The sequence below is a fragment of the Convolutriloba macropyga genome, unplaced genomic scaffold (genome assembly GCF_964194025.1).
Source record: "Convolutriloba macropyga unplaced genomic scaffold, txConMacr16.3 SCAFFOLD_5504, whole genome shotgun sequence".
Classification (NCBI taxonomy): domain Eukaryota; kingdom Metazoa; phylum Xenacoelomorpha; order Acoela; family Convolutidae; genus Convolutriloba; species Convolutriloba macropyga.
The window spans coordinates 1-13,284 of record NW_027450382.1 but is presented as its reverse complement, the minus strand read 5'-3'; the positions used below and the strand labels follow the sequence as shown (position 1 = coordinate 13,284).

The window sequence follows — 13,284 nt, the reverse complement described above, 5'->3', positions numbered from 1 at the left end:
AGAAACAACATAATACTAGTCTCATTAAGTTCCGTCTCTTTGCAATTTTCTTATGAAGAAAATTCGCCATCACAATGACTCCAGCAGTTCTTGATCAAGGAATGCAATCATTGATCAGAATGCTATTATTTGAATCGGTTCTGCTTTAAGTGTTCCAATTTTATTGGAAGCACCAACAATAGAACATCAATGTGTTCAATCGAGAGTTATATAACCCTGAATCGGACGCAGTCAACAGCCGAAGCCGAGACCGCCTTTTGCGTTAGAGAGGTCGGTAAACAAATCTTGCGATTCATACCGAATTAACACATATAGCTGTGCTCCTCTTCGTAAAGCGAGCCAAGTGATCCCCTGTTGAAGGATGTATTTGGACCAATCTAGTAGCATTTGGTTTCCAACAAGCTCTCCCAAGTTAGCTTACTTATTGGGCTTTTCAACCAATTCGGTTGGCTACAAGCATCATCAAAGTACTAGCCACAGTTTGATCGCAAAATTCTACGACTTTCACATGTTGATGTTTCGGCTTGCGCTTAGCCTACTATAAGCAACATAATACTAGTCATATCATAGAGCGTGATCAGCTTGTGACGTTCTCATGATGAAGTTTCACCAACAGTGTCTCACTTCGAGCTTAAATCCAGCTACTAGTAACTACACAGTACTGACTGCAACGATAACTTTTATCTATACCTTTCACATGCTGCGCTTTCGGCCAGGGCCTACTAACGTCAACATAATACTCGATATAAACTTTTGTTCATGATGCAGCTTCCCCATGCAGAAGTTTCGCCTTCAAATGCTCTCTTGGCCATATGACGTAAGAAAAGGTTACTAGTAACATCACAGTACTAGCCACAGTTTGATTGCAAAATTCTACGACTTTCACATGTTGATGTTTCGGCTTGCGCTTAGCCTACTAGAAGCAACATAATACTAGTCATATCATAGAGCGTGATCAGCTTGTGACGTTCTCATGATGAAGTTTCACCAACAGTGTCTCATTTCGAGCTTAAATCCAGCTACTAGTAACTACACAGTACTGACTGCAACGCTAACTTTTATCTATACCTTTCACATGCTGCGCTTTCGGCCAGGGCCTACTAACGTCAACATAATACTCGATATAAACTTTTGTTCATGATGCAGCTTCCCCATGCAGAAGTTTCGCCTTCAAATGCTCTCTTGGCCATATGACGTAACACAAGGTTACTAGTAACATCACAGTACTAGCCACAATTTGATCGCAAAATTCTACGACTTTCACATGTTGATGTTTCGGCTTGCGCTTAGCCTACTAGAAGCAACATAATACTAGTCATATCATGGAGCGTGATCAGCTTGTGACGTTCTCATGATGAAGTTTCACCAACAGTGTCTCATTTCGAGCTTAAATCCAGCTACTAGTAACTACACAGTACTGACTGCAACGATAACTTTTATCTATACCTTTCACATGCTGCGCTTTCGGCCAGGGCCTACTAATGTCAACATAATACTCGATATAAACTTTTGTTCATGATGCAGCTTCCCCATGCAGAAGTTTCGCCTTCAAATGCTCTCTTGGCCATATGACGTAACACAAGGTTACTAGTAACATCACAGTACTAGCCACAATTTGATCGCAAAATTCTACGACTTTCACATGTTGATGTTTCGGCTTGCGCTTAGCCTACTAGAAGCAACATAATACTAGTCATATCATAGAGCTTGATCAGCTTGTGACATTCTCATGATGAAGTTTCACCAACAGTGTCTCATTTTGAGCTTAAATCCAGCTACTAGTAACTACACAGTACTGACTGCAACAATAACTTTTATCTATACCTTTCACATGCTGCGTTTTCGGCCAAGGCCTACTAACGTCAACATAATACTCGATATAAAATTTTGATCATGATGCAGCTTTCCCATGCAGAAGTTTCGCCTTCAAATGCTCTCTTGGCCATATGACGGAACACCAGGTTACTAGTAACATCACAGTACTAGCCACAGTTTGATTGCAAAATTCTACGACTTTCACATGTTGATGTTTCGGCTTGCGCTTAGCCTACTAGAAGCAACATAATACTAGTCATATCATAGAGCGTGATCAGCTTGTGACGTTCTCATGATGAAGTTTCACCAATAGTGTTTCATTCGAATTGGTTCTGCTTTAAGCTCTCCAATTGTTTTGGATGAACCAGTTTTGCCCTTCGAAGCCACTTTTGTGAGCTTTTGTGGGTCTTTACCAAGAGGATATACCTCAAGGCCTCTTTCAATTCCTTTAAGTTCTTTCAACTCCTTTACAGTTTCTAGGTTCACATAGCTGCAAACCTTATTTCTAGTTTTAAGTCTGGCCAACTTGGGGAGAGTTGGTGCAGACCGTGACCAATTCTAGTAGGATGCCACAACAAGAATGTGATCAACTTAGCTTGTCGATGAACCTGCCCCACATTCAAACAACTCTATCGCCTTTTCCTCGTATAGTTATATGCGAGGGCCTCTCATAGAGAGCGCTGTTAGCAACCTTTTCCACATAGACGATAAAGTTGTGAGTGTTTTGCACATGGCTGTTGTCATCACCACGTGACGAGTCAACTCAGCTTGACTCTCTACACTCCGACAAGCTTTGCACATACGCCTTTAGTTCAGTATGTGTCTTTAATCTGACTCCGGTGCCTCAAGCCGGAAAAATTGTCAGATTATGATCATTATCGGTTAGTCATCCCGATGCAAGATCGTATCGTACTGTCTTTGTCTACCTCCAGATTCCGAAGAACAGGAGGAGACTCTCCCAGACCTACATATCTGGGAGAATGTTCAGAGGGCGAGAAGCTGTGGATTACTCTCCCCTAAGAACTGACTAAACTTTACCCTCGTCCAAGGTAAGTTTATTTTAGCTAGCCTTCTATGTAAAGGATCTGAGGCTAAGCTGTGTTTTTTCGAGCCTTTGGCTCGGAGCAAGTTCAGTGGGCGCCCCGAGTAGCTCAACTCTTTCCCACTGAACAGCGCAACGCTCTGTCACTCGCTGGGATTTTTGCGTGTCGGTTCTAACCACGCGACTTGTGGACCTTTTTAGGCCTTTCTCATTCACAAGTCTATAGCTGGGCTTCTATAACCCAGCTTCTGAGATCTAGATAGCTGCAGTTCTGCTAGGCTGCTTTTGCTAACTAGTCTCCCTTTAAGCAGTCCCTTGCCATGACTGCTGAACTATGTATCCACACAAGTAGTTTTTGAGCTCGATACATAATTCGAGATTGGTTGCCAAGCAATCTCTAGCGACAGAGAGTCATGCGCACTACAGACATGGCCTCTACCAGCAGCCATGCCCGAAGGAATCAATCACTGATCCTTCCGCAGGTTCCCCTACGGAAACCTTGTTACGACTTTTACTTCCTCTAGACAATTAAGCTCGATCCGCTTCATCCCGTTGCCGGAGACCGAAGTCCCAACAGTAGGAATTTGCAATTCTTGCTTAACTATCCAATCAGTAGTAGCGACGGGCGGTGTGTACAAAGGGCAGGGACGTAATCCCTATGAGTTGTTGACTCATAAGTACCAGGAATTCCTGGTTCACGTCTGCAAGTTACAACAGACGATCCCCTTGAAGCGCTGTACTTTTCTCTGATTGCCCAGTCCATTTCGGACCAAGGGCTGAGTACTCAATCTAAAAGTACACAGTGTAGCGCGCGTGCAGTCCAGAACATCTAAGGGCATCACAGACCTGTTATAGCCTCACTTCATCTGCGGTATTTAATTCCGCATAGTTCCTCTAAGAAGTGTTTGAATTCACATATAGTGAATTTCATTATTTAGATGGAGAAGATCTCGTTCGTTATCGGAATTAACCAGACAGATCACTCCACTAACTAAGAACGGCCATGCACCACCGCCCATATAATCATGAAAGATATTCAATCTGTCAATCCTTAAGATGTCTGGACCGGGTGAGTTTTCCCGTGTTGAGTCAAATTAAGCCGCAGGCTCCACTCCTGGTGGTGCCCTTCCGTCAATTCCTTTAAGTTTCGATTTTGCAACCATACTTCCCCCGGAACCAATAAACTTTGGTTTCCCGGTTAATCTCTTGCCAAGTCAAGATCGACTTTGACAAATTGTAGGTTGGTATAGTTTATGGTCAGAATTACGAGGGTATCTAATCCTCTTCAATACTCTGACTTTCGTTCTTGATTAATGAAAACATTCTTGGCAAATGCTTTCGCAGTAGTTTGTCTTGCCACGATCCAAGAATTTCACCTCTAACGTAGCAATACAAATGCCCCCGTCTGTTCCTTTCAATCATTACCGCACTCAGCCAACCGGCATCAATCGAGTAGCGGGTCATTCTCCATTATTCCATGCTTTATTATTCGATCCCAAAGGATGCTTTGAACACTCTAATTTTCTCAGGGTGAAAACACCGTTTCCACAGTTCGTCACATTTAAGTGCAAACTATTTCTTCGATGCGAAGGATGAGCGGAACGAGTCAACAGATTTAACTGAAGACCATGTTGCCGTTCTACTCAAACAGATCCAACTATGAGCTTTTTAAACGCAGCAACTATTGCATACGCTTGTAGAGGCTGGTATTACCGCGGCTGCTGGCACCAGACTTGCCCTCTACTCGTTCATCAATGGAGCTTTTAAGTCCATTCCATTCTGATTACAAACCATAAAGGTTCATATCATTATTTCTAGTCACTACCTCCTCGTGCGGAGAGTGGGTAATTTGCGTGCCTGCTGCCTTCCTTGGATGTGGTAGCCGTTTCTAAGGCTCCCTCTCCGGAATCGAACCCTGATTCCCCGTTACCCGTCACAACCATGGTAGTCCGTTACACTACCATCATAGGTTGATAGGTCAGAAATTCGGAAGTTCCGTCCCCAAGCCGAAGCTATCTGGGATCTTTCAGTTACTAGGACTCATCACGGGATGTGTCTGTACTTAGCAAATCACCCGGTGTAGTCTTGTAAAAGTCTCCGACAGTGTCGGACAATCAGCATGCATTAGCTGCAGGGTTACCGCAGTTATTCATTTAGCTTGCAAATCAACTAATAGATAGTAACTGATTTAATGAGCCATTCGCGGTTCCACTTTTTCAAGCTTCGCTTGCACATGCATGGCTTAGTCTTTCAGACAAGCATATGGCAACTGACAGGATCAATCAGTTTAATTGTACTTTGAACAATCTTTCGATTTGTTCGAATTTAGAAAGACATAGCCTTGCGGCCTCGTCAATCTTGCTTTGAGCTTTTTAAATCACGAAGAGTTTCAATGCATGCTTTGGCATGGCTACTAGTTACTACACAGTACTCTACACACTTAGAGTTACCCACGATTACACATTTCACATGCTGATGTTTCGGCTCGCGCGTACTAGAAACAGCATAATACTATGTGTACTGGTAGATAGCGCTCTGTGAGCATTTCCCATGAGCAGGTTTTGCCCTCCAAATCTCTGTTCTACTGTTACCAATACCGGCTAACAACTGTATCATACTAGGGAGAATTGACTCATGATTTAAAAACCAGATGTTCACATGTCGATGTTTCGGCTCTCGCCTACTAGAAACAACATAATACTAGTCTGTTAAAAATCTCAATCACGCCGCCTCTTCAGATACAGAAGTTTTACCTTTTATTGGTTAGAGAACAGCTTTCCAGCTGTCGACATGGTTACTAGTAACAACACCGTACTCAACACAAAAACTTTTCAACTTCACAACTTTCACATGCTGATGTTTCTGCTTTCGCATACTAGAAACAGCATAATACTTATTGTTTTGTCAAGTAATTTGTGTGTCTTTCCCATGTGAAGTTTCACCGGTCAACAATGTTTCCCTGACCAATTACGGCTACTAGTAGCTGTATAATACTAGGGAAAATGATTGAGGATTTAATATCAGATTTTCACATGTTGATGTTTCGGCTTTCGCCTACTAGAAACAACATAATACTAGTCTGCTAAGAAATCTCGCTCAAATTGCCTTTTCACATACAGAAGTTTCACCTTCTATTGGTTAGAGAACAGTTCTCAGCTGTCGACATGGTTACTAGTAACAACATCGTACTCAACACAAAAATTCTTCAACTTCACAACTTTCACATGCTGATGTTTCTGCTTTCGCGTACTAGAAACAGCATAATACTTATTGCTTTGTCAAGAAGTGTGTGTGTCTTTCCCATGCGAAAGTTTCACCGGTCAGCAATAATTGCCGTGTCCAATTAAGGTTACTCATAGCTGTATAATACTAGGGAAAATGATTGAGGATTTAATATCAGATTTTCACATGTTGATGTTTCGGCTTTCGCCTACTAGAAACAACATAATACTAGTCTGCTAATAAATCTCGCTCAAATTGCCTTTTCACATACAGAAGTTTCACCTCTTCTTGGTCACTGTACAGATGATGCTGTCTGTTCTTTATTTGGTTCTGCTTATTATAAGGAGGGGCATCACTCCTTCCTCCTTGGTTTGCATGCATTAAGCCTGCTTTGTGAAAAGCGTATCTTTCTAGCTTTTCTTCGCCTTACTCGAGTAGGACGATACAATCCAGACATTAGTCAGTCTTGGTGTAAAGTCACTGAGTATTATTCGGTTCTGCTTTATTCAGCAATATGCTGTATAATTGTTGTAATTTGCGAACTTATTTGTTCTCAGTTCCGAACTACTAGCGACGACAGATTACCAGCGGTCATGAGCCATCAAGGTAGTTCTTTGGTGCATCAAGTAGAGAGGTGCCATCAAACAACACTTCCCTAATAATGCTACACACATAGAATTTGCTACAGTGCAGCTTTTTACTTTGCAAAATTTGCGCACAAATTTTGCATAGAATAAATGTTTTATCAAGATTTTTAGATCCCCTCCCTTGAGAGAACGTTACTCCTTTAAGTGAACACCCCGCGGCGTCCTGTTGTTATTGCTTATAACCATTTCGCAAGCCGGAGGCATAATGCACTACGCAAGCCGCTACTTTGGCACAGAGGCACCTAGTTTTACACCCGGGACTTCAGGTGGCCCAGTTTTACACCCAGTACAGCGGTGCCAGTTGGTAACCCGGTGGATCCTCGGAGACCAGACATGATCATAGATCAAACCCGATGTATGCTACTCCTGAACGTATAGTATCTCCACTGTGCAATGAAATTATCGTTCGTTTCGGGCCTTCCTATACGTTCAGCAGACAATCGCTAGGAATTCACCTCGTGACCCGTGGTGACCACACTGGATTTCAAGTTTATTGATTTGGACAGACCTGTCATTTATTTTGCTTTTCAGCTTCAGTTCTGCTCGATCTAGCTTGCCTAAGGCTTGATCTCGCTTTGCTCACCCCTGTAGGAGCCTCTACTAGTACCACTCGGAGTAATGGGGAATCCACCAGACCTAATCGATGAATGCCATCAAACAACAAACATCATACCCGGCTTTCGCAGTAGTTTGTCTTGCCACGATCCAAGAATTTCACCTCTAACGTAGCAATACAAATGCCCCCGTCTGTTCCTTTCAATCATTACCGCACTCAGCCAACCGGCATCAATCGAGTAGCGGGTCATTCTCCATTATTCCATGCTTTATTATTCGATCCCAAAGGATGCTTTGAACACTCTAATTTTCTCAGGGTGAAAACACCGTTTCCACAGTTCGTCACATTTAAGTGCAAACTATTTCTTCGATGCGAAGGATGAGCGGAACGAGTCAACAGATTTAACTGAAGACCATGTTGCCGTTCTACTCAAACAGATCCAACTATGAGCTTTTTAAACGCAGCAACTATTGCATACGCTTGTAGAGGCTGGTATTACCGCGGCTGCTGGCACCAGACTTGCCCTCTACTCGTTCATCAATGGAGCTTTTAAGTCCATTCCATTCTGATTACAAACCATAAAGGTTCATATCATTATTTCTAGTCACTACCTCCTCGTGCGGAGAGTGGGTAATTTGCGTGCCTGCTGCCTTTGTTATCCCTCGTTAAATTTTCGAGGGATAACAGTAATTTCCTGAGACAAGGTAATTTTTTCCAAGTTTTTTTTCCTGAATTTGGATTACCCCTTTGGGAGAGCATTACCGGAATCCTTAAAGAAAATTACCAGTAATTTAAGGTAATTATTCCTCAGGACCATTGTTATGACCTTGTTGCGCGCGAAGCGCGCGGCGCGAAGCGCCCAGCGAGCGCGCGCTTCGCGCGCGCTTCGCGCGCCGGCGAAGCCGGCGCTTCGCGCCGGCTTCGCCGGCGAAACTTTAGTACGACCGACAAACTTAAATTTTTACTACTGATACGTCAACCCCCCGTTCCTGACAAACTTGCGCGAAGCGCCGCGGGATCGGGGTCCAGGGGCCAGATAGGGGTCTGAAACGGGGGATAACAGGGCGACTAGTGATACGGGGCCCCCAGGATAGAGCTAAAAACCCCATTTTTGAGCCGTTTTTTCAGGAAATCCTGAGGAATTGTTACTGGTAATCCAAAACTACGAACAGGTAATCGGATCCTTAGGTTAGGTAATCAAATTTCAGGAAGACGTCAAAATCGAAAAAAAAAATTACCCTAAAATTACATGAGGTAATCGATTTTTCAGGAGGACATCAAAATCGAAAAAAAATGTTACCCTAAATTTATATGAGGTAATCCATTTCTCAGGAGGACATCAAAATCGAAAAAAAATGTTACCCTAAAGTTACATGAGGTAATCGATTTCTCAGGAGGACATCAAAATCGAAAAAAAATGTTACCCTAAAGTTACAAGAGGTAATCGATTTTTCAGGAGTATATCAAAATCGAAAAAAAATATTACCTTTAAATTAAATTTTAAGGTAATCTTTGCATTAGGGTTAGCTTTCATGCCAAAGTTAAAATAGTTGGGGAAATTATCAGTTGTCGCCCCTTGATTATCTTTGTTGTGCGGTCGGGTTGCGCTCCACTCAGCCTCTCCGCGGCCGCAACCCCCCCCCTGGCGGGGGGGAGGGGGGGGGGGAGGTTGCGGCCACGGATAGACTTTCGTTACGCTATTTTGTGGGTAATTTTTTGTAGTATCTCATGAGATGTTGTTACCGGGCATTCAATAATATCAGAATAAAGCAAATTGCGGGGTAATAAAATCTCAGGAAAATCATGAGAACTTATTGCCGGCCAATTGGTAATAACCAAATTCAGAATAAAGCAAAGTGCCAGGTAATAAGTTCTCAGGAATATCCTGAGAACTTATTACCGGGCAATCGTTAATATCTCATTTTCAGAATAAAGCAAAATGCCCGGTAATAAGTTCTCAGGAATATCCTGAGAACTTATTACCGGGCAATTGGTAATATCTCAAATTCAGACCAAAGCAAAGTGCCCGGTAATAAGTTCTCAGGAATATCCTGAGAACTTATTACCGGGCAATCGGTAATATTTCAATTTCAGAATAAAGCAAAGTGCCCGGTAATAAGTTCTCAGGAATATCCTGAGAACTTATTACCGGGCAATCTTTAATATCTCAATATCAGAATAAAGCAAAATGCCCGGTAATAAGTTCTCAGGAATATCCTGAGAACTTATTACCGGGCAATCGGTAATATCTCTTTTTCAGAATAAAGCAAAGTGCCCGGTAATAAGTTCTCAGGAATATCCTGAGAACTTATTACCGGGCAATCGGTAATATCTCTATTTCAGAATAAAGCAAAGTGCCCGGTAATAAGTTCTCAGGAATATCCTGAGAACTTATTACCGGGCAATTGGTAATATCTCAAATTCAGACCAAAGCAAAGTGCCCGGTAATAAGTTCTCAGGAATATCCTGAGAACTTATTACCGGGCAATCGGTAATATTTCAATTTCAGAATAAAGCAAAGTGCCCGGTAATAAGTTCTCAGGAATATCCTGAGAACTTATTACCGGGCAATCTTTAATATCTCAATATCAGAATAAAGCAAAATGCCCGGTAATAAGTTCTCAGGAATATCCTGAGAACTTATTACCGGGCAATCGGTAATATCTCTATTTCAGAATAAAGCAAAGTGCCCGGTAATAAGTTCTCAGGAATATCCTTGAGGAAACCACGCATTGACAAAAGTGGCGCATAGGAGAGATCTTTCAATTCCTTCATTTCAATTTACCCAACAGAGAACACTTTCGCGGTCAAGAGACAGGTCTTTTGTGTGAGTAGAATTAGACCCTCGGAAGGCTTACCAACGCAAGTCACTTCCGGATAGAGAGCGGACAGTACCGTAAGTGTTCCCCGTTTTGTCCCCGCTGCACAATTCGCCGTGTCAAAGGCTAATGAAAATCAATCATTACCAATCATCCTTCGCATTGAAAGAGACTTTCACCATACCAGAGCCCGCAGGAATAATGCGCCTACTAGTCTCAATCGCCGCACACCGGTTGACTGTGTAAGTCAATCTTTTCGCCAAAGACACGTTACCGACTCTCACCTCGAGGAGGTTTGTGCAATCGAGTTAGGGGAGATAACTAGTGGCTTAGGATAATTTGAGGCTCGAGGCCACCACTAACTAGGTCCCCCTTCCTACCAATCCTTAAGATAGAACTTCTGTGCTAGATATCTGCTCTCCCTACCGACTAAGAATTTCGACATACCAGAGCCACCACTGGGTAATATGGGTACTAATCTTAGTCTTCGGAATTGATATGTGTAACTCAGATAACTTCTATCAGACCAGTAGTATACCACAGAAGGCAACCGTAGTTGTCAACCATAGCATATGAGAGTCATTGATTGTTTGATTTAATGAGATTGTTGTTTCTGAATTATATCCAGAAACTTGATTACCCATATTGGGTTAATCTTCCTTTGGTCTCAGGATTTAACTGGGACCTGATTACCCCTCGGTAATCTGTTTCTCCATTTAGTACTTTCGTTCTCTGGTCTCAGGATTTTCCTGAGACTTCATTACCACGGGTTACCCTGTTTCAGGTTTGTCAAGCAAATCCTGAGTCAGAAGTTACCCGTTATCAATTTTCAGGATAAATCCTGAAACTATATTACGTAATCCCATTTTCAGGATTACACTGACGGATTCTTACATTACCCATCAGATTACCTTGATTTCAAGGTGTTCCTGCCAATCAACAGGTGTGCCCCAGGTGGGGCCAATCATCTTTCGGGGTCAAAGGTCAATGACCGCTTTCAGATTTTAAAGGTCATTGACCGTTTAGGATTCTTGACATAGGGTAATCCTAAATGGTAATCTTGGGTAATCGAAGATTACCCTAAGTTACCTGTCAAGCTCCTAAACTATTTGATTACAGGTGTTGAAACCATGCGCAATCAATTTCTCGGTGAAAAGTAAAGGGACATGCACCTGGCCATCCCAATCAAATCACCTGGTGAACAAAAAATCCACCATTTGACCCCTGAGGGTTCATCATGCCTTCCTTGGATGTGGTAGCCGTTTCTAAGGCTCCCTCTCCGGAATCGAACCCTGATTCCCCGTTACCCGTCACAACCATGGTAGTCCGTTACACTACCATCATAGGTTGATAGGTCAGAAATTCGGAAGTTCCGTCCCCAAGCCGAAGCTATCTGGGATCTTTCAGTTACTAGGACTCATCACGGGATGTGTCTGTACTTAGCAAATCACCCGGTGTAGTCTTGTAAAAGTCTCCGACAGTGTCGGACAATCAGCATGCATTAGCTGCAGGGTTACCGCAGTTATTCATTTAGCTTGCAAATCAACTAATAGATAGTAACTGATTTAATGAGCCATTCGCGGTTCCACTTTTTCAAGCTTCGCTTGCACATGCATGGCTTAGTCTTTCAGACAAGCATATGGCAACTGACAGGATCAATCAGTTTAATTGTACTTTGAACAATCTTTCGATTTGTTCGAATTTAGAAAGACATAGCCTTGCGGCCTCGTCAATCTTGCTTTGAGCTTTTTAAATCACGAAGAGTTTCAATGCATGCTTTGGCATGGCTACTAGTTACTACACAGTACTCTACACACTTAGAGTTACCCACGATTACACATTTCACATGCTGATGTTTCGGCTCGCGCGTACTAGAAACAGCATAATACTATGTGTACTGGTAGATAGCGCTCTGTGAGCATTTCCCATGAGCAGGTTTTGCCCTCCAAATCTCTGTTCTACTGTTACCAATACCGGCTAACAACTGTATCATACTAGGGAGAATTGACTCATGATTTAAAAACCAGATGTTCACATGTCGATGTTTCGGCTCTCGCCTACTAGAAACAACATAATACTAGTCTGTTAAAAATCTCAATCACGCCGCCTCTTCAGATACAGAAGTTTTACCTTTTATTGGTTAGAGAACAGCTTTCCAGCTGTCGACATGGTTACTAGTAACAACACCGTACTCAACACAAAAACTTTTCAACTTCACAACTTTCACATGCTGATGTTTCTGCTTTCGCATACTAGAAACAGCATAATACTTATTGTTTTGTCAAGTAATTTGTGTGTCTTTCCCATGTGAAGTTTCACCGGTCAACAATGTTTCCCTGACCAATTACGGCTACTAGTAGCTGTATAATACTAGGGAAAATGATTGAGGATTTAATATCAGATTTTCACATGTTGATGTTTCGGCTTTCGCCTACTAGAAACAACATAATACTAGTCTGCTAAGAAATCTCGCTCAAATTGCCTTTTCACATACAGAAGTTTCACCTTCTATTGGTTAGAGAACAGTTCTCAGCTGTCGACATGGTTACTAGTAACAACATCGTACTCAACACAAAAATTCTTCAACTTCACAACTTTCACATGCTGATGTTTCTGCTTTCGCGTACTAGAAACAGCATAATACTTATTGCTTTGTCAAGAAGTGTGTGTGTCTTTCCCATGCGAAAGTTTCACCGGTCAGCAATAATTGCCGTGTCCAATTAAGGTTACTCATAGCTGTATAATACTAGGGAAAATGATTGAGGATTTAATATCAGATTTTCACATGTTGATGTTTCGGCTTTCGCCTACTAGAAACAACATAATACTAGTCTGCTAATAAATCTCGCTCAAATTGCCTTTTCACATACAGAAGTTTCACCTCTTCTTGGTCACTGTACAGATGATGCTGTCTGTTCTTTATTTGGTTCTGCTTATTATAAGGAGGGGCATCACTCCTTCCTCCTTGGTTTGCATGCATTAAGCCTGCTTTGTGAAAAGCGTATCTTTCTAGCTTTTCTTCGCCTTACTCGAGTAGGACGATACAATCCAGACATTAGTCAGTCTTGGTGTAAAGTCACTGAGTATTATTCGGTTCTGCTTTATTCAGCAATATGCTGTATAATTGTTGTAATTTGCGAACATATTTGTTCTCAGTTCCGAACTACTAGCGACGACAGATTA

The 13,284-nt window shown here is 42.2% G+C and overlaps 1 pseudogene; it reads right to left on the bottom strand.

The window, feature by feature from the left end:
- Positions 1-211: 211 nt before the first annotated feature.
- On the bottom strand, positions 212-363 carry LOC142355847 (5.8S ribosomal RNA; annotated as a pseudogene).
- Between the last annotated feature and the right edge of the window lie 12,921 nt (positions 364-13,284).